A 22,298-nucleotide genomic window follows, 5' to 3' on the forward strand; every position below is an offset into this window, starting at 1 on the left:
CAGTGATAATATTACAGGCAGATTTGATGGTTCATGGTTTCACATTACTTATAGTAACGTACATATCAGAGAGTGGACGTTGAAATGCAGATGCATGTCTCATTTCTAGCTGAGAACCATTCGCAAGATAAGTTAGTGAGGGAGGCCATCACACACAGCGCCATCGTCGGCGGCTTGGAGACGCTCCGGAGCGCCGTTGTCGTGGAAACGGTTGCTAGCTATAAGCGGCGCGGCGGCCGCGTGTAGCCGCAGTGGCCGCCAGCGTCCCCTCAGCACAGCACAGCACATCGCTCGCACAGCCTGAACTAGCACCGCTACAGACGCGTGTGTGATGCGGTGCGGTAGGCCTCCCAGGGGCAGCAGGTGAGTAGCGCGCACCGACAACTTACGAAGGAGACGTACAAGTACACTTGCGGGCAACGAGCTCGCGTGTGGCTCGTGAGCTGTTCGGTTGAGAAACCGACGCGGAGAGCCTCGCTTGAACATTCTATGAGCTACATTGGTCGCGAACTCGTATACTCGTAAGTGTACACTAACTTCAAAGGCGTTAATCCCCGTCTCACAGGTCAACAACGAGCCTTTTTGTATATTAATGCTGTTTTGACGGGTGGTTCCTCGTTTGTAAGAAAGAGCTATAGTTAAAGCTGACATGCAAAAATGTTTTGTTCTTCAGCACGAATAAGTCAGCAACAGTCATCTTGCCATGGTTTGTTTATTAATCCTGCATTATCTCTCGGAGTTCCACGCATTTTCTTCATTCATACTTAACAAATTTCAGTTGTTTCTTTATCTTTTCTAACCTTTTACTTTTAAATGTGCTTTTATTTAATTTCTTAATGATGTTATTACTGACAGCACTTTTAGTATATGGTGGACTTCCACAATACTTGTTCTATACGCTTACGAAGTAGTACAATGTACGATGTTAAAACTAATGTATCTGTAGTTGTTCGTAAAAGAACGTGCGTCGAAAATTCGCAAGTGACTTTTACTTTCCTTATCACTCCTTTTCACATTTATATTACCGACATGTTCCTGACGTTCCTCTCCCGTTGAAGTACTTCAACGTCTTGTGTATGTACACCTTCGATATAAAGTGTAGAAACAAGATTAATTACTCAAAGATCGCCATTTCAAAAATACATAATGACTGAGAAAAAGTGTTTTCACTTACCTGAGACTTCATACACATTAAATAAATCAGGACTTTGCTGCAAATTATATTAGCGAAAAGTTATCTTAATAACTACTACAAAAATTTCAGTAGACTATACTCGTGCATGTATTTAGCCACGCAACTCAGATGACGACAGCCTCCTATAAATCCAGATGCTGTGATTAATTACTGGATGCTTTGTAGAAGAAAGTGTGTAAATACATTCACAAATGGTTCAAATGGCTCTGAGCACTATGGGACTTAACATCTGTGGTCATCAGTCCCCTAGAACTTAGAACTACTTAAACCTAACTAACCTAAGGACATCACACACATCCATGCCCGAGGCAGGATTCGAACCTGCGACCGTAGTGGTCACGAGGTTCCAGACTGAAGCGCCTAGAACCGCACGGCCACAACTGCCGGCAAATACATTCACAATTTAAGTTTCGGTGTTAATATTACACGCTTATGTAACGAACTTATGTTGCTTCATACTACCTAAGCATACATCAATGAGACATGCCTAGGTACGTCGCAAATTATTTGACACAGTAACTACACGCTAAAAACGATGTCTGTTTCGTTCGACTTCTAGCGTAATTTTCACTGATTAGAGGAAGAACTGTTGTTTTTAAAAAAGCATTGTTCGTGTTCTTATAAACTAAATATTCAGTTCGGGAAAGATGGGCAAAGTAGCGACCACAGATTCATTAGTTTTAAAGCATTAGAGTTTCCAAACAGTAACAGCATGTGCGTGTAACCATAACAGAAGAATTGCACAGATCCCTGAAAACGGTTGAGTCATATTCCACGGATTAAATCGCTGTTGCGTCCAGTGATGTCACACTAATGACATTGCTTCATCTGTAAATATAGTCAACAACGCGTCCATAAAAACCTACATTTTCATGCTTGAAAAGTACGTTGGGTCATGAACCACTGTCTGGTTGTACGTGCGTCCTTTGTTACATCTTCATAAGCCTCGATTAGGAAAATGCCGAAGATTAACTCAGATGTGAAAGTCACACAGAATTATTTGTTATATGGCGCTGTAGTCACACTAACAGCGGTAAAACCTACCAACTGACGTGTGATGGCCACATGAACTGCAGTTGAGGTATGCTGCTGTTGCACAGGAGACGTAGTGTTCTCTTTAGAGGTACGAGTTTTCGTCCTTGCACAGAGTCATAACTGTGATTCATGCGCATTTAGTGTACAGAGTAACACTATGTCGATATTATCTAGTACGCTAGCGCGCTGCACTTTACGCTTTACGAGCAGGTCACAAACATCACAAAAGTAATTAATTTAATGTGGAAGTACAATACAACAAATATTCTCCGAACAGTTGTGGATCGCGAGGGTGATTCTCTCGATCTCTTACTCCCCATGCCTGCTCTCCTCACCCTATCTGCGTCCTCCCCCATCCTTCTCAACTTTCACTCTCTCAACCCTACCACTACGTTTGTCACTACCACCAAACCGGAACTCTTGGGCTACATGGATATATGCCGCCAGAAATATTCCTCGCGTTACTCCACGAGATAGAATGAACTTCATTCGACCACTAATTTTTATGAGTGACCAATCCCCCCAGAGAGTGGGTTTCTCAGTGTGGTGAAGCTGTGTTTGATAAGGACTATCAGAACACAGACTATTAGAAAATGATATCTAAAGACTTCGGGGTACTGTGGAAAGTGCTGGGTTGGGTATACTGGAGACAACAAATATCAACTGGGAACATGACAGGAAGGATTAATAGCTTGAGCTTCTGTGCCCCACACCCCAAGCCCCACATTACTTGATCTGAAGCCGCTAGACTTCTTTCTCTAGAGACAATTGAAGAGTGTTGGCTACAAAACTCGACTAGAATCGGCCGAGGATTTAGTTGTCAGTGTAAGTGCTGCGAGTGCTAACTGTCCCTCTGACACTCGAATCCTTCAGTGGGAACATCATCAGACGCTACATGGTCGTGCTGCTAATTTAGAAGCGGGCATTTTTATCTCTTTTTGTATTTTTGTTTGTTTCTTTTTGGCAGTAGCCCAGACAATGTTTAATACTTACCCTTGTCTTCCTCTATAAAGCGTAGAAAAAGGTTTTTGAGCATACTGTGCATTGTTGCATTCAGCTCTAATGACGCTGAGATATTCCCGAAACCGTAAATATACCCCAAGACAAGAAAAAGAAAGAAAAGGACTACCGCTAAGGGGACGGAAATCTGAAGAAGTTATATACATATAAAGACCAAAAAATGGTCAGAGTTTCGGAAAATTTTGTGATTTATTCAAGAGAAATAGTTTCACAAATTGTACAATTCAATAATGCGTTGGTCCACCTCTGGTCCTTATGCAAGTAATTATTCGGCTTAGCATTTACTGACAGAGTTGTTGGATGTCTTCATAAGGGATATCGTGCGAGATTCAGTCCAATTGGCGCTTTAGTCCGTCAAAATCCCTAGATCCAGAATGAGATTTTCACTCTGCAGCGGAGTGTGCGCTGATATGAAACTTCCTGGCAGATTAAAACTGTGTGCCCGACCGAGACTCGGTCGGAGAGTTCGAGTCTCGGTCGGGCACACAGTTTTAATCTGCCAGGAAGTTTTTTAAAATCCCTAGATGGTTGGAAGGTCCTGCCTGCAGTGATCCAAACGTTCTCAGTTGGGAAGAGATTCGGCGACTCTCCTGGCAAGACAGGGTCTGACTAGCACGAAGTCGAGCATTAGAAATTCTCGCAGTGTGTGGGCGGGCATTATCTTGCTGAAATGTATCCCCAGGATGGCTTGCCATGAAGTGTAACGGAACGGGGCGTAGAATATCGTCGACGTATCGCTGTGCTGTTCCGTGTGCCGCAGACGACAGCCAAAGGCCTTCTGCTATGGAAGGAAACGGAAGCCCAGAGCATCACTCCTGGTTGTCGGGCCGTATGGTGGGCGACAGTTAGGTTGGTATCCCACCGCTTTCTTGGTGTCTCCAGAAACGTCTTCGCTGGTCTTCGGGGCTCAGTTCGAAGCGGGACTCACCAGTGAAGACAGTTCTACTCCACTCAGTGAGGTTCAAGGCCGAAGACGTGTCTGGTGACGCTCCAGACACAGGTGGGATACCAGCCTGATTGTCGCCCGACAACCAGGAGCGATAATGTGGGGTTAGCAGTGTCAAACGTTGTCCTGATGCTCATCGCACTGCGAAATATCATTTTCGACCGCGAGATGTGTGGGAATCAAAGCCCCACGGAAGGTGTTGTTTCATTAACGCCCTTTATGCCGCCCACGAAGCCTTTCCGTGTCGATTCTGAACGCCGGTTTGTCTGCAATGTTTTTCTTGGCCAATCATAAGAAAACCGCGTCTTCTCAACGCTGGACGTTGCGGTTCTGGCCTCCATAGCGAAGGCGTCGAAAGAAGAGGTGAAATGTGGATAACAGGGTGTGCGACGACCTTATCATCATGCGACACGTCCACGGAAACGATGGGCAGAATTGTGGTGAAATACGGTGCCACTGAAGCATCGTTAACCCACTCTACGACTCACGTGAACTTTTGCAGTGTGGCCTTTTTTCGCATATGTCGATACCTTGCTGTTTGAGACAAGGCCGAGCCCCAGGCTGACGTTGCAGGGTACCACGCTTTTGTACCATTACAGAGCTAGTTCGTAAGCACATTTGAGCCAAATTTCGAGTTTCTACGTCGCAATGGGCAACATTTACGTGGATCTCTTGATTGTGCTCGGCATTGTAGATGCAATGACAGATGGAATCACCGTAATTCAGAATCCTCTCGTGAGAGATGGATCGCTTATAAACCTGATGTTGTAATTGCCTGAGCACTATTTCAGAAACTGTACCACACACAGCCCAAAAACTATTATACTGGGTGATCAAAAGGTCAGTATAAATTTGAAACTAAATAAATCACGGAATAATATAGTTAGAGAGGTACAAATTGACACACATGTTTGGAATGACATGGGGTTCCATTAGAACCAAAAAAATACAAACGTTCAAAAGATGTCCGGCAGATGGCGGTTCATCTGATCAGAATAGCAATAATTAGCATAAAAAAATAAGACAAAGCAAAGATGATTTTCTTTACAGGAAACGCTCAATATATCCACCATCATTCCTCAACAATTGCTGTAGTCGAGGAATAATGTTGTGAACAGCACTGTAAAGCATGTCCGGAGTTATGGTTAGGCATTGGCGTCGGATGTTGTCTTTCAACATCCCTAGAGATGTCGGTCGATCACGATACACTTGCGACTTCAGGTAATCCCAAAGCCAATAATCGTACGGACTGAAGTCTGGGGACCTGGGAGGCCAAGCATGACGAAAAGTGGCGGCTGAGCACACGATCATCACCAAACGACGCGCGCAAGAGATCTTCACGCGTTTAACAATATGGGGTGGTTTTGTTTGGTTCTAATAAAACCCCATGTCATTCCAAACATGCGTGTCAATTTTTACCTCTCTATCTACATTATTCCGTGGTTTATTAAGTTTTCAAATTTATACTGACTTTTTGATCACCCGGTACGTTGATCGTAACTTGATAGTGTAATGAAACCTGACACGTTACGGCCAAATTTAGAAAACTAGATCGTGTGTCAAAACGTAGTCCATAAATAATGCAAAAAAATACGAATTTGAAGATGCACACAAGAAAGATGGATTCTGTGCACCTCTGCGGATAGTCATTGCACTTTAGTTTCTGTTGTAGGATTTTGGAGAATCAGGCAGAATTCGCTGCGTGCGGAACTGTGCTGGCACTATAATAACACTTCGTCACCAAAATCGGAGTCACTTTTATCCATTACGAAAGGAGCCTTATGCAATATAGCCTGACAGCGAAATGGAAGAAGTAGGTTGAAACTGACACCTGTCAGTGTTTTTTTTTTTTTTTTTTTTTTTTTTTTTTTTTTTTTTAAATACGAAAATGCACTCGTCGCTGACACTTGCGATGTAACTGCTTAGCTCTTCTACAGTCACAACTTTTTTATACGTGTTTCCTTTAGTAATTTAATGAGAAATATACTGATGCGACAAAGTACTACAATAACTACGCACCGCGAGTTTGAGGGATGCGTGGTGGTGTTGTCGGCACATGACGCGTGTAGGAAAATGTACAAGTCGATCAGAGACGAATAGGGAGTCATTCTTGTAACGATGCGCAATTGAGAAGCACCACTGACAAGAAACTCTGAAAGGATTACTATGGAGCTGAACTTGCAAACGAGCATCCTGCAAACCACAAAGTGGTTGGCTGTTAGCGAGCTACTGGCGTGAGCATCTGTGGAAAGTGGCCGAAGGACGTAGATATCACGAGTAGGATGTTGGACGTCCACGCCTCAGGTAGGAGGCTTGCCCACTCTGCAAAGTATGATAGGTAGCGATCTACTGCAATGTACAATGCTGGAGCAAACAAAAGTGATTCGGAGCACACCGTCCAGCGCGCATTGATGAACCACAATAGATGACCCCATGGTTTTTCCATGAAACTCAAACGACATCGTCGATTACAATTGCAGTGGGTGCAGGATCATCGAGATTTGATCGTGGAATAACGAAAACGTGTCGCCAGGTCGAAAGAATCACGTTACACCATGTCGATTGTAGTGCCCGGGCACGCAGTCATCCATATGGACGGATGCAGCGGGATACGAACGTAGGCCGGTGAGATCAGTGTTATACATGATGACTTCCCTGACGGCCATGACATCTTCTAGAGTAATGATTTTCCGTATCACAAGGTCAGAACCTTCTTACAGTGATTTGAGGTGAGTGACAGTGAACTCACATTGTTGTCTCGGCCACCAAATTCTCTTGATGTAATTCAGATAGAACATCTCTAGGGCGGCTGCTCCGCGCCCAGAAACTATTGGTCCGAAATGTGCTAGAATTACCTGACCAGTCCGTAGACATCTGGTGTCACATACCTCCGGAAAGCAACCAAGGATTTGTCCAACCCACGTGATGCAGAATCACTATTGCATTGCGTTCCAAGAGAGAAACTAAACGCAGTTAAGCACATTTTACCTCAGTCATCTGTTGCTAACCTAACGGAGCTATGGGATTTAACATCTGAGATCATCAGTCCCTTGGACGTAGAACTACTTAAACCTATCTAAACTAAGGACGTCACACACATCCATGCCCGAGGAAGGATTCGAACCTGCGACCGTAGCAGCACCCCTGTTCCGGACTGAAGCGCCTAGAACCGCTCGGCCACAACGGCCGGCCCTAACTGAGAAAATCGCGTTTTCCATCTGCTTGTGAACCGAGTAAACTGTGTTCTGTGTGGGGACCGACCCGTCATTCGCCAAAATGAGCGTGCTAAACCACCTAAAAACCAAACTCTGGTTGGGCAGTGTACAATACCAGTGGTTGTTTATCCGCCGCACGGATTAGACTTGTTCCGGCTAACCTGATGCCTTAGAAACTAGCACTGTACGCGTTACGAAATAACAGTTGTTCTTTCTTCTGCAGTTTCTGAACACATCAGGTGAAAAATTGAAGTCCGCAGCTCGTGGTCGTGCGGTAGCGTTCTCGCTTCCCACGCCCGGGTTCCCGGGTTCGATTCCCGGCGGGGTCAGGGATTTTCTCTGCCTCGTGATGACTGGGTGTTGTGTGATGTCCTTAGGTTAGTTAGGTTTAAGTAGTTCTAAGTTATAGGGGACTGATGACCATGGATGTTAAGTCCCATAGTGCTCAGAGCCATTTGAACCATTTTGAAAAATCGAATATCTCCGGGAGAAGTCACGCTAATACCGTGTAACACTGCCTTTTGACGTGGTAATCGCCTCACTTCGATGAAGAAAGTCTACAAGTTTCTTTGGGAATGCCACACCTAGCTGAGGCCACGCTTTCACGCATAGATCCCGTGGAGCTATCGAAGAGTCTAGGCTTAATAATGGTTTTAATTCAGTGGTGAAGAGAGTCCACAAGCTTCTTTAGGTATTCTATAAACAGCTGTAGCCGATCATTGAAGATTAGAGCACACACAGCTACCAAACGACGGCGATGTTGATCAGTACGTCAACCACGGTACCAAATAGTCGCGGACATTTCCTATGGGATAAATGGCGGTTGACTTGGCGGAACAGTGGAGGTGCGTTTGAGAGCCTCAGTATTCGTCAAACAAGCAACGACTTCCTGCAGCACTACGAATGCGGCTGTTAATGTTTCATAAGACGAGAGTATCCATGCCGTACTTATCAGGAAGATGTAGGCTCCGAGAATGTCCATGGTGACGTCATTAAAAATGCAATGTCATCATTGTATGAGAAATATTCGCAAAATATCAGCGAAACCTCTTCGGCCTGAACTTCTTCTCGCCCCCCTCCCAACAAACACACACACATTGGGCCGTAGGCGCTATCGAGAAAAAAGACAAAACCGCGAATCGTTGTAACATAGTACTCGCCCCCTGTCTCCCACTGTTAGTTAATTAACTTTTTGCCGCAATACAGGCATGCTGCTTCAAGTACCGCTATGCGCAATGGCCTCTTGCAAGGTACGCTACTCCAAAATCCCACCCAAAGGATTTCCTACACAGTGTTAGCTCGGAAGGACCCCGAGATGCCGAGATGGACCTGCATTCACTGAGAGCGTCAACAACTTTCGGACTTGAAACCGACTGTCATTGAGAAGCCGTGACACTTGTCTACGACCGTTATCGGTTAGATTATTTTTACGATCTACTCCGTGTTACATTTCTGTGGGAGGTGCACCATTCCTTCGAGGCACGCTGATATAAAAACAACTCAGACAACCGTAATTGAAAACGTCCAAACACGATAGCTCCTTTCTTCCATTCTGTCACTTCCATAAGTCGGCTCTTGTTACTGTGCTGATCCCACGGAACCGACATAACACTACACTGCCCTAACTTCTACATCTACATCTACATAAATACTCCGCAACCCACCATTAGGTGCGTGGCAGAGGGTACTTCCTACCACAATTAGCATCTTCTCTCCCTGTTCCACTCCCAAACAGAACGAGGGAAAAATGACTGCCTATATGCCTCTGTACGAGCCCTAATCTCTCTTATCTTTGTGGTCTTTCCGCGAAATGTAAGTTGGCGGCGGTAAAATTGTACTGCAGTCAGCCTCAAATGCTGATTCTCTAAATTTCCTCAGTAGCGATTCACGAAAAGAACGCCTCCTTTCCTCTAGAGAGCCGAGTTCGTGAAGCATTTCCGTAACACTCGCGTGATGATCAAACCTACCAGTAACAAATCTAGCAGCCCGCCTCTGATTTGCTTCTATATCCTCCCTCAATCCGACCTGATAGGGATCCCAAACGCTCGAGCAACACTCAAGAATAGGTCGTATCAGTGTTTTACAAGCGGTCTCCTTTACAGATGAACCTCATCTTTCCAAAATTCTAACAATGAACCGAAGACGACCATCCGCCTTCCACACAACTGCCATTACATGCTTGTCCCACTTCATATCGCTCTGCAATGGTTCAAATGGTTCAAATGGCTCTGAGCACTATGGAACTTAACATCTATGGTCATCAGTCCCCTAGAACTTAAAATTACTTAAACCTAACTAATCTAAGGATGTCACACAACACCCAGTCATCACGAGGCAGAGAAAATGCCTGACCCCGCCGGGAATCGAACCCGGGAACCCGGGCGCGGGAACGCTACCGCACGACCACGAGCTGCGGACGACTCTGCAATGTTACGCCCAAATATTTCATCGACGTGGCTGTGTCAAGCGCTACACTACTAATGGAGTGTTCAAACATTACATAATTCTTTTTGCTATTGATCTGCATTAATTTACATTTATCTATACTTAGAGTTAGCTGCCATTCTTTACACCACTCACAAATCCTGTCCAAGTCACCTCGTATCCTCCTACAGTCACTCAACGACGACGCCTTCCCGTACACCACAGCATCATCAGCAAACAGCCGCACATCGTTATACACCCTATCCAGAAGATCATTTATGTAGATAGAGAACAACAGTTGACCTACCACACTTCCCTGGGGCACTCCAGATGATAACCTCACCTCCGATGAACACTCACCATCGAGGACAACGTACTGGGCACTATTACATAAGAAGTAATAGCAATGCTGTGCTACACGACTGGATAGTACCAGTTCTGCACCATGTATAGCGCTCCAAAGTGACCAGTCTGCTCTTTTAGTGATGATTAATATTTAGTGCGGTAATCTTAGGCAGATCAAAATTACCTGTACTTGAAAACCAGTAATAATGTATCTGTTTACTGAAACAGTTCAGATTCGAACGAGTTCCGCCACAGCATGAAGAACGTTTAACACTCGGCGTGTTGGCCACAACGTGTCTTTTAGTGAAATAGACGGCCGTCATTAAAAAGAACGGAATGTAAAATGTGACGCATAATGGGCCCTTATATTAGGTGGAATACGCTCTTAGCAAAGCATATATCTTTACACGAAAATACGAGTTTTTCATAGCGAACTGAGGAGCGGTAAATTTAGCAGAATTTTCGCGCACTTTCGCCGGTGTCATAATTTAGGGAGCGAAGGTCGGCGGCGCGGCAGCCACACGTGACGCCAGCAAGCCCCTGGCGGCTGCTCGGCACGTGTGCGCGCGCCGCCGTCTGTGGACCGGTCGCCACTGCTGACAAACAGGATGTTCCCTCGCAGCCGGACTGCCGCAACGTTCCTGACGCAAAGCGGTCCTCTTGCCGTGTACCTGCCACCGTCTGCGCCGACCTTCCGTCATCCCGCCTCTCTGAACGCGTCTCGTGCAGAAACCGTGAGAGTGTCCATTCAGCAATCTACTCCAATACCGCCTAGACTACACGCCTGCGCGCACACTTGTGACGTCACATACTGATGGCCGGGTTTGTATCGGAACGCTCCTGTTAAGCATGTTGCAGCTATACGATCTTTACGAGTTTTATAACTGAGACCGCATAGGGATTCTCGTGCTTTCTGTAGTAACCAAAACCAACTGCGGGAACGCCTTGGGCTGCGGATCGGAGCCGCCAGGCGGGGAAGCCGCCGGCGGTGGAGCACGCACCACCGGGTAAACACAGGACGAGTCGTGCGACAGACCAACGACAACTTACAACAACCTACCACGACCGACTATGACGGACACAACAAGGAAGAGATAAACAACGGAGGCTTGTGGAAACCACAACACCAAACACCAACAGTAAATCCACTAAGTACCAGAGCCAGGCAAATGTCAACAACGAGAAACAACCAGAACGCAATACTGCCGAGATAGAAACGAAATCCAGAGCGGGTACCGAGTGGCTGGACTAGGGTTTTTGTTTTCCTTTATTGTAATTTTAATCACCTGATACAGGCTGGCTGGCAGCAGCATGGTACGCTGTTCTTCAGCCTTAAGTGGAACAATAACATGACATACAGGTGATACAGACAAGACAGTAAAAACGGCGGGCAAAAAAAGGAGATACAAAAAACAAGAAACAAGAAGCCGTTCACGCTGGACGCGAAAAAACAGTAACACTTGGGGACACGGCGCACAGAACACGGATGACGGCGACGGCCACGTGAACAGTTGAGGCGTGACGGTGACAGAACACTAAACACAAATCGAGGCACACACACAACACACAGATGGCGATGATCTCCGGCGCGCGAAAGTCCACTGAGCCTGTACGAGTCCGGGGACCTGCCAAGAGCGGAGGAGGAGGAGGAGGAGGAGGAGGAGGGGAATGAGAGAGGGGAGAGAAGAGAGAAGAGATGCCATGGGCAGAGGAGAGAGGGGGAGGGAGGAAGGGGGAGGGGAAGCCCGGGGGAAGAGGGGAGGAGGAAGGGGGGAGAGGAAAGAGAAGGGAAGGGAAGGGAGGGTGCCTAAAGGAAACGACACAGGAAGTGGGGGGGAGGGTCAAAGGTGATATGAGGGGTAGATGGAGGGAGGAGGACATCATCAGGGAGGGGGAGCTGGCGGAAGCCACCTTGGGAGAGGGTAAGGAGGGTGGAGAGATGGAGAGCGGGTGGGACGTGGGAATACAGGCGCGGCAGCGAGCGGGGGTGGGAGAGGATCGGGGAGACGAGCGGGTGAGGAGGATCAAGTTTACAGGAGGTGTACAGGATCCGTATCCTTCCGTGGGGGAAGGGGATGAGATCATACAGGATCCGCGTGGGGGAGGAGAGACGGATGCGATAGGCAAGGCGGAGAGCATGGCGTTCAAGGACTTGGAGGGATTTATAAAAGGTAGGGGGGGCGGAGATCCAGGCTGGATGGGCGTAACAAAGGATAGGGCGGATGACGGATTTATAGGTGTGGAGGAGTGTGGAGGGGTCCAGACCCGACGTACGGCCGGAAAGGAGCTTGAGGAGACGGAGGCGGGAACGTGCCTTGGCTTGGATTGTCCGGAGATGGGGAGTCCAGGAGAGGCGACGGTCGAGAGTGACGCCAAGGTACTTAAGGGTGGGAGTGAGGGCGATAGGACGGCCATAGACGGTGAGATAGAAATCAAGGAGGCGGAAGGAAGGGGTGGTTTTGCCTACAATGATCGCCTGGGTTTTGGAGGGATTGACCTTGAGCAACCACTGGTTGCACCAAGCAGTTGAACCGGTCAAGATGGGATTGGAGAAGGTGTTGGGAGCGTTGCAGAGTGGGGGCAAGGGCAAGGCAGGCGGTGTCATCGGCAAACTGGAGAAGGTGGACGGGGGGTGACGGCGGCGGCATGTCCGCCGTGTACAAAAGGTACAGAAGGGGGGAGAAGACGGAGCCTTGGGGCACACCGGCGGAGGGGAAAAAGGTGTAGGAATCTGTGTTATGGATGGTGACATAGGAAGGACGGCGGGAGAGAAAGGAACAGATCAGACGGACGTAGTTAATGGGAAGGGCGAAGGTTTGGAGCTTGAAGAGGAGACCGGAATACCAGACGCGGTCATAAGCGCGTTCGAGGTCAAGGGAGAGGAAGATTGCGGAGCGACGGGAATTTAGCTGTTCGGAAAGAAGATGAGTGAGGTGAAGGAGAAGATCGTCGGAAGAGAAGGACGGCCGAAAGCCACACTGGGTAACGGGAAGGAGACGGTGCTGGCGGAGATGCTGGTGGATATGTCGGGTGAGGATAGATTCCAGGACCTTGCTGAAGACCGAGGTAAGGCTGATGGGACAGTAGGAGGAGACGGCGGACGGCGGTTTGCCAGGTTTAAGGAACATAAGGATACGGGAGGTTTTCCACAGGTCGGGGTAGTAACCGGTGGACAGGACTACAGTGTAGAGCCTGGCCAGGGTGGAGAGAAAAGAGACAGGAGCTTCACGAAGGTGACGGTAGGTGACACGATCGTGACCAGGAGCGGTGTTGAAGGACTAGGACAGAGCGGGTCCCTATATACGAAACCGGAGGGAGCGGCTATTGGCTTAGCGGTGGCGCCCTCGCTGCGCGAGAGCCGCTGCGCGGAATAGCCGCCGCGGAGGCGGAGCCTTCTATGGGCTGACCACGTCCATTTGTTCTGGCGCGTGTTCGACTTCCGCGGCGGAAGGTACTAGAATTTCCTCTTCTACATGGCGCTGTAATGAAAGTATGGAAATCTATATCACTGCGTAAAGAAAGTGAACAAAACTGCCCTATTTTATTTCAAGATGTAAAATTACTTTGACGATTTGCCTTAAATACGCGTTTCTAGGCTTGAATACAAACTGTAATTTTAAATTCTGTCTTTTACCTCGGGAGCTACGTTTTCTTGCAGTAAAAAATCGGCAATATGCAACAACAAGCAGACGTTTTCGATTTTAAACAAAGCAGCTGGAGCTCCTACAGAATTTAAGAATTTGTTTCCCAGGTTATTTTCGTAAATTTTCCTCTCCACTTCAAAATTTGCTGACCTCACACGAAACTCAAATCATTCGACGAATTGTAGCACCACATGACATAATGTTTAATAAATCAAAAAACCCGACAAAATATTCTATTTCCCTGTTTCTCCAGAACTTAAGAACCTTAAACATGTGAAACGTCCCCTTAGAAAAATTTATGGAGGAGGAGATTACTGTTTAACGTCCCGTCGACAACGAGGTCATTAGAGACGGAGCACAAGCTCGGATTAGGGAAGGATGGGGAAGGAAATCGGCCGTGCCCTTTCTAAGGAACCATCCCGGCATTTGCCTGAAGCGATTTAGGGAAAGCACGGAAAACCTAAATCAGGATGGCCGGACGCGGGATTGAACCGTCGTCCTCCCGAATGCGAGTCCAGTGTGCTAACCACTGCGCCACCTCGCTCGGTGAAAAATTTATGAATTACTGTGCTGATAAACCTCTTACATTATTTGATTTTCAAACAGCTGAGCAGAACTGAACGTACTCAGACACTTGGCTCTTTACCTATTCTGATCAACACTAAACTGACACACAATATTTTCAGCGCAACGCAATCTGACTTTCAAAAATCCCTACAAATGAATGGCCCTGACTAACAATAACCTATACCTTTCATGAATCACTTACCTCACAAAAATCTTCGTTACTCGAACTACTGCAAAACAGCGAGCGCCAATACTGCCAGCTAAATAAAAGATTCTAACTACTGAAGGCACTAACTGCTGATAGGCATAGTTAGCAAATGAAAGATTTGATAGAGAACAAACAATGTATTTACCTTAATAGTGTTCAAAAGTCATAATATATATAGCAGTTCATGACATCCAGTCTTACAAATGTACTGTCTCTGATGGACACACGTCCAGATCATCCGCTCTCAAAACTCCGCCATTTCTCTCCCCACATCCACCACTGCTGGCGGCTCTCCTCCAACTGCGCAACGCTACGCGCTGTTAACATCCATCTGCCCAACACTACAATAGCCAACAACAATGCAAACCAGCCACAGACTGCACACAGCACAGCCAGTGATTTTCATACAGAGCGCTAAGTGGCGTTACCAACATAAAAACCTAAACAGCCTACTTACACATGGAAAGATTGTTTCTCCTATATCCTTGACTGATATTCGTGTCACAGAGTGCTGTTAATTTAATCACAGTGTACTTACCTCGAAATTCTGCTTTCTATACTGCTTAATCTGTCGAACACTGAATTTATTAAAACAATTTTCTAAGGTAATATACTCAAATTGAAATTATTTCCGAATAGCTGTATATGTATAACTGAACAAAATAATTGTGTAGCTCTTTCAAAGAGAAGTACTGGAAACTCAGTAATCTGGTAGGAATGATAAGGAATACTAAACATTTTCGAGCCTCACTAATTAATATAACTATTCTGTGTGGCAATAGTTGCATATATGAAAGACATTTCACAGCCAGCTTCGTATTAACCTCGCAGCAATGGTCCAGAATTAAGAAACAAATTATAGTGGTACATGATACATAACTGCTTTCAAATATAATTGGCAAATGTGGTGCAATGGAAACAAGTAGCACGCTATAAATTTTTTGTCATTTATTTACCCTTGAATGATGCGTAGACACAAATTCCTGTCTGGGAATAGCTGCAATCCAGCGATTTCTCAACTTCACACATTTGGAAAATTGAAACATGTGCACTATCATCGCCGGCCGCGGTGGTCTCGCGGTTCTAGGCACGCAGTCCGGAACCGCGCGACTGCTACGGTCGCAGGTTCGAATCCTGCCTCGGGCATGGATGTGTGTGATGTCCTTAGGTTAGTTAGGTTTAAGTAGTTCTAAGTTCTAGGGGACTGATGACCACAGCTGTTAAGTTCCATAGTGCTTAGAGCCATTTGAACCCATTTGCACTATCATGCCTTTTTGGGATTTATAATTTCCCTGGCAAAAGGGAACGCAACACTTGTATCCCATACTTCAAAGAACTGTAGGCGAATACTGTATGAAATATGTATCAGTTTCAAGTGGCACACACTTTCAACACAACAAACACGCCAACAGGACTGCGGACTAAAGATAAGATGGCCAACAGTTTGTGACGTCACGTGCCAAAATGGCCGCTGTGTGTAGGCCTTGTATCTAGAAGGCTTTGTCCACTCACACAACAGTACAGGCCCTATTAGTTACAAGTTCGGGTCGAGTTCTGGTCGTTTTGGAAGCCTTCCTTGACTGTTCAAGTGGGTTAACAGTGAAGCCGCAGGATTTTTCTTGTACAATATAAATAATTTTGTATTAAAGAAGACAACCCACCGAAAAGCAGAAGCTATGTGTTGTCGATAGGCATACACAAAAGAAAGAAAACTTCCCAGCTTTCAGAGTTATTCTTTGACGAGCTAGAGTGAAACACACACACACACACACACACACACACACACACATGCTCCTACATGGTGCCAACTGAACTATCTCTCTATTTTACTCTAGATCGTCAAAGGAAAACTCCGGAAGGTCGCAACTTTTCTCTATTTTGATTGTGCCTATCGACTGCTCAACGCTTCTGCTTTTTCAGTGAGTTGTCACCTTTAATACAAAGGTATTTACGAAAAAAAGGACAGCCGTGTGAAATGAGTGGATGGGAGACCCCGAAGGCAGGTTCAGATGCCTAATTGGAAAGTTTTTCCCTATTCTTCACGCCTGCAGGCACGTGACAGCTGTCTGCGTAAATGTACCGGGTGATGAAAAAGTCAGTATAAAATTGAAAACTTAATAAACCACGGAATAATGTAGATAGAGAGGTAAAAATTGACATACATGCTTGAAATTACATGGGGTTTATCAGAACCAAAAGAAAAACAAAGTTCACAAAATGTCCAACAGATGGCGCTGGACAGCGAAACGTCAGTGACTGCGCATGACAATCGTGTATAAAAGGAGCTGTAATGAGAACGAGAATCAGATGCGCCAGCAGTCGCAGCATGTTGACCTTACCTGAAAGCTGTATTATCAGAATGGGGGATGTGCTAGTTCAGCGTTACGATCCTATCGCCATCGGAAGGGGATTCCAACGGGTAAAGGTCCGTTGACAAAAGCAGCTGTGGCGAGAATGATTTCGAAGTTCGAAGCCACAGGTTGTTTACACGATAGACCCGGTAGTGGCCGACCGAGCACAAGGCGTAGTGCTTCTGAGACAGATCAGGAAGAAATGGAGACTGTAGCGGGTTCGTCTGTGCACGGGGAAGTCAGCGCTCGTGCAGTCGCACGTCGCACCGGCATTCCATACACAACTGTTTGGTTGGCCCGGAGGCGTACCCTCCAATGCTATCCGCATAAAATCCATAGGCATCACGACTGTTACCTGGCGATTTAGTAAAGCGGAGGGCATTTACGGTGTGGGCGTTTCTAAAGATGGCGGAAGATGACGATTGTTTGAGTAACGTGTTGTGGACCGACGAAGCTCATTTCACGCTCCGAGGGTCTGCAGAATTTGGGCTACCGAAAATCCTAGAACTGTCGTGGAAACTCCATTGCACGACGAGAAAGTCACGATATGGGTTGGATTTACCACATCTACCGTTATCGGACCTTTCTTCTTCGAGGAAATGCGTGATTCTGGTTTTGTAATTGCTACCGTGACGGTTGAGAGGCACGCCGATATGTTACAGAATCGCATCATCCCCAGCCTGGCTGATAAACAACTGCTGGAACGTACGATGTTTATGCAGGATGGCGCTCCACCCCATATTGCTAGACGCGTGAAAGATCTCTTGCGCGCATAGTTTGGTGATGATCGTGTGCTCAACAGCCACTTTCGTCATGCTTGGCCTCCCAGGTCCCCAGACCTCAGTCCGTGCGATTATTGGCTTTGGGATTACCTGAAGTCGCAAGTGTATCGTGATCCACCGACATCTCTAGGAATGCTGAAAGACAACATCCGACGTCAATGCCTCACCATAACTCCGGTCATGCTTTACAGTGCTGTTCACATTATTCCTCGACTACAGCTATTGTTGAGGAATGATGGTGGACATATTGAGCATTTCCTGTAAAGAACATCATCTTTGCTTTGTCTTACTTTGTTATGCTAATTATTGATATCCTGATCAGATGAAGCGCCATCTGTCGGACATTTTTTGAACCTTTGTATTTTTTGGTTCTAATAAAACCCCGTGTCATTCCAAGCATGTGTGTCAATTTGTACCTCTCTAACTATATTATTCCGTGATTTATTCAGGTTTCAAATTTGTACTGACTTTTTGATCACCCGGTAAAGTGTAGGCGATTGTAATGGGTGTCTGCGTAGTGCAATGTCGTGTTCGTGTAGGAGATCATGAGCGAAGGTAGAGTGTCTAACCCGCTATAGGCACGTGATCTACTCATCTCGAGTATCACCAAGGGGGCTGATGACCACCCTTGTGGGATCACACGTGATCGGCCGGTACCTTGACGACGAGAACGCATGCCCTCACGTGTCCACAGGGACCAACATTGAGAAACTGTTACATCCGAATGCTCCACAAATGTGTATATTGGACGATTCGACCAGCCTATCAGGTGGAGACCCACAGTGTTGCCCCTTTCAAACTCTGTCTGGTGTTCATAACGCTGTCTCACAGGAGTACTGGACATCTCCGTGTCCTTCATTGTAACCACTCCACCTCCGACGCTGTGCATGCCTACCAGTCCTGGTAACAAAACTAAACAGGAACAACACTAGTGAACTCCGTTCTACTTACAACAAGGAACTGCAACTCTAACCGTTTATATACCTGCCGATGGGGTGACAGCCCATCATTTCTTCTGGGTGCTTCACCTTCAAAAGAGCACTGAATATCTTTTTTTCAGGACATTTGTCAGCACTTACGGGTGCTACATGTTGTTTAATTTGACAAGACGGATACATGCGTGAGGTAACTTGGCTGAAATGGCTCTGAGCACTATAGGACTTAACATCTCAGGTCATCAGTTCCCTAGAACTTAGAACTACTTAAACCTAACTAACCTAAGGACATTACACACATCCATGCCCGAGGCAGGATTCGAACCTGCGACCGTAGTAGTAGTCGCGTGGTTCCAGACTGAAGCGCCTAGAATCGGTCGGCCACACCGGCCGGCCGTGAGGTAACTGATGATGCGTTTTTGACAATAGCGTAGCAAATGCTTTGTCAATTTCCTTCAGGATGTATACAGTAAAGATACAAAGCGCACCATGTATTTGGAGCATTAAATTTCCTGACACAATTTTCAGGAACGAAACCACGAAAGAAACTGCAAATTTCGTACATTACGCGAAGGAATTAATTATTACGGTTCGTAGGTGTCGCCTAATAAAATATTGCTGGCGTGTGCTGATCAGTTAATTCTCGGCTTCAGTTATTCTTAGGGTTCATGAAATAACGCTTATAATTTAAACTGGCTAAATAATCCTTAATCACTTACAGGTAGGGAAAATGTTTTGTCTGACTGCCACATGGCGAATGATGCAGACTGGGTGAATATCCAGGCACGCTGCAATTTTGCACTTGGAGACCAGAGTTGTACACTCGGGTAGCACAGAAATCGCTGGTGCAGGTAGCTTCGCTCTCTTATTGCTTGGCTGCTGCGGAGTATGGCGTTGACTGCAGAAGTGACATTTTGTTCTCTCTCAGTACACTAGCGCAATAGCTCATAATATTGTTAATAATTTTATGAAATACCCTTTGCCATGCACTGCATAGTGGCTTGCAGAGTATATACAGGGTGGTCGGAAAGTCTGAAAAACTTGTAATGGTGTTGGAGAGTAGGTTGTGCTGAGAAATAATTGCTAAGAAAAAAATTCCGTGTTAATTAGCATGTAAGTTAGCCAATTAAGCTGCTGCGTGCGCGAACTCAAGCGGCCCGTCGGAGAAGATGTTGTCAAACGTGTTATTCGTTTGGTTTCCTAAAATCGAACAAAAGTGATGGTAAAGATCGAACCCGAGCAGTCTCGTGCGCTATCATCTACGCTGTTAGATCAACTGATAGTAATTATTGTATGTGGCGGGGGCGCTTGAATTTGCGGTCGTAACGGCCTGATTGGCTAACTTCAATGCTAAGTGACTCAGAAACGGTGCACTGTATGGAATTTTCCTTAACAATTGTTTCTCAGCGTATCCTACATGCAACACACAAGCTTTTCGTACTATTTATGATTCCGTATGTGTAGGTTCAGATGTCGGAGCACTGAATAACACAGGTTCATCATTCAACAGAATTTGCACACTGCTAATAGTTCAAGGTTTCTTCCCACCCTGCACTGTCTATAGCTGAAAGTCGATTCTCCACTCAGGTACACCTTAATACCGTACCTACTGACGTCAGATAACAACTCACCGATATACGATTTTTCTTACCACAGTTTCATCTTCGTCACAACTTTTCGACCTCTGTCGATTTGAATACTACGTTTTTGGTCTAGAGAGAAAGCTAACCTCACCACACGCGTTTCTTCGATTCTTTTCTGAACCAATTTGTTTTACAATCGACGTGGTCATAATCGACTTATTGTACTAGAACTACCTTAGCGCCCGTTGCTTCGCTCGCGTAGACCGTATGGTTCGCACAGACTTTTTTTTTCTTTAATCGACTTATTATGTTGTTCACAAATTTCAATAATTTAACTTTTCATGCTAATTACGGCCACAGAAGCAAGATCTTTTCCGAATGTACTTCTAACCGACGGTTTTTGTTAATCATGCCTTTTGTGTTGTTATAATAATATTTTCATAGAAACTTTCATCCCCTAACACGTATTTCTTTGTATCTAACTGAGAAGTGGAATACCAACTTTTATGGGCTTAGCTTTAAATTTTCTTTAATATAACGAAATATTTTCTTAAAAATTTTCTCCCCTTTAGCGGCTGAATTTCCTACAACAGTGAAAGAGGCCTTTCTTTAATTTCTAACCAGGAAGTCAAATAGCAGTTTTCATAGACTTTCACATACTGTTTTACTTCCTTAGTGATTGAATTTCCAAAAGTGCTAAAGCAGGTATGTTTTTGCGACTGTGAAACTAAATACCAGTTTTCGTAGTTCTAGCTTCACAACTGCCTTATTAGCTCATCGCATATTTCACACCGTTAGGAGTGGAATTTCGAGCATTCCCTTCTTAAGCGATGCCTGGAATATTAGATCGACAACCTCTACAAATTTCAGATTTATATCCTAGGCGGTTTGATGTTGACGGTGATGAATCAGTGAATAACTTAGGCTCCATTCCACGCCCTTAGGGATTGAATTAGCAAAAGCAGTGAAACACGTATTTCATTTCTAACTGAGAAGCGAAGTACCAATTTCAAAGATTTAGCTCTACAAATGCTTTAATATTTTATAAAACATTTAACCCCCTACTGCACCGCTTTTGGGGTTGAATTTCCGAGAACACTGACATGTGCATTTTTTTTATTGATTGCTAACGGAGAACCCAAATACAAATTTTCGTAGATGTAGCTTCAAAAATGTTTGCTTAGTGAAATATTTTCACAATAGCTTTCATCCCCTAATTCGCCCCCATAGCGAATGGACTTCCAAAAACAATGAGACATATTTTTGAGTCATTATTTACGGTGATAATGCATAAATTGGTAGCCGAAAGTGTTTCCTTGAGACGGTACCATGGTGTACTCTGACTGAATGTTTTCTTCACTTCGAGCTCTGCATTCCCCGTAACATAAGGCTCTGTCCATTAAGTACGAGCTACCACTCCGCGCTATAACCTCGCTGGTGTCACACTATATCCACCATCAACCTACACCGCCAGTCGCTGTACGATCACTACCCCAGTAAAAGAACGATCTGGTAACGTATAGGCGGTTTATACATACTACACGCGTGCCTTCCGTAGTGCAGTTTTTCCATGCTTCTGTCCCTTGGGACATGAAACATTCCAGTGAATTATAAAGACACAGTTACCACGTAATGACTTCTACACTCCTGGAAATGGAAAAAAGAACACATTGACACCGGTGTGTCAGACCCACCATACCTGCTCCGGACACTGCGAGAGGGCTGTACAAGCAATGATCACACGCACGGCACAGCGGACACAACAGGAACCGCGGTGTTGGCCGTCGAATGGCGCTAGCTGCGCAGCATTTGTGCACCGCCGCCGTCAGTGTCAGCCAGTTTGCCGTGGCATACGGAGCTCCATCGCAGTCTTTAACACTGGTAGCATGCCGCGACAGCGTGGACGTGAATCGTATGTGCAGTTGACGGACTTTGAGCGAGGGCGTATAGTGGGCATGCGGGAGGCCGGGTGGACGTACCGCCGAATTGCTCAACATGTGGGGCGTGAGGTCTCCACAGTACATCGATGTTGTCGCCAGTGGTCGGCG

General features: G+C 45.9%; 1 protein-coding gene across 1 annotated transcript in view; it reads left to right on the forward strand.

Annotated features, from left to right (window-relative positions):
• The first annotated feature begins 258 nt into the window (after positions 1–258).
• Positions 259–22,298, forward strand: part of LOC126148844 (ras-related and estrogen-regulated growth inhibitor-like) — a 167,943-nt gene continuing 145,903 nt past the window's right edge. Inside the window, exon 1 of the mRNA XM_049915779.1 lies at positions 259–363. The gene's annotated coding sequence lies outside the window, so the exon portion shown is untranslated. The remainder of the gene's footprint in view (positions 364–22,298) is intronic.

The sequence above is a fragment of the Schistocerca cancellata genome, chromosome 2 (genome assembly GCF_023864275.1).
Source record: "Schistocerca cancellata isolate TAMUIC-IGC-003103 chromosome 2, iqSchCanc2.1, whole genome shotgun sequence".
In the NCBI taxonomy this organism is placed as follows: Eukaryota; Metazoa; Arthropoda; class Insecta; order Orthoptera; family Acrididae; genus Schistocerca; species Schistocerca cancellata.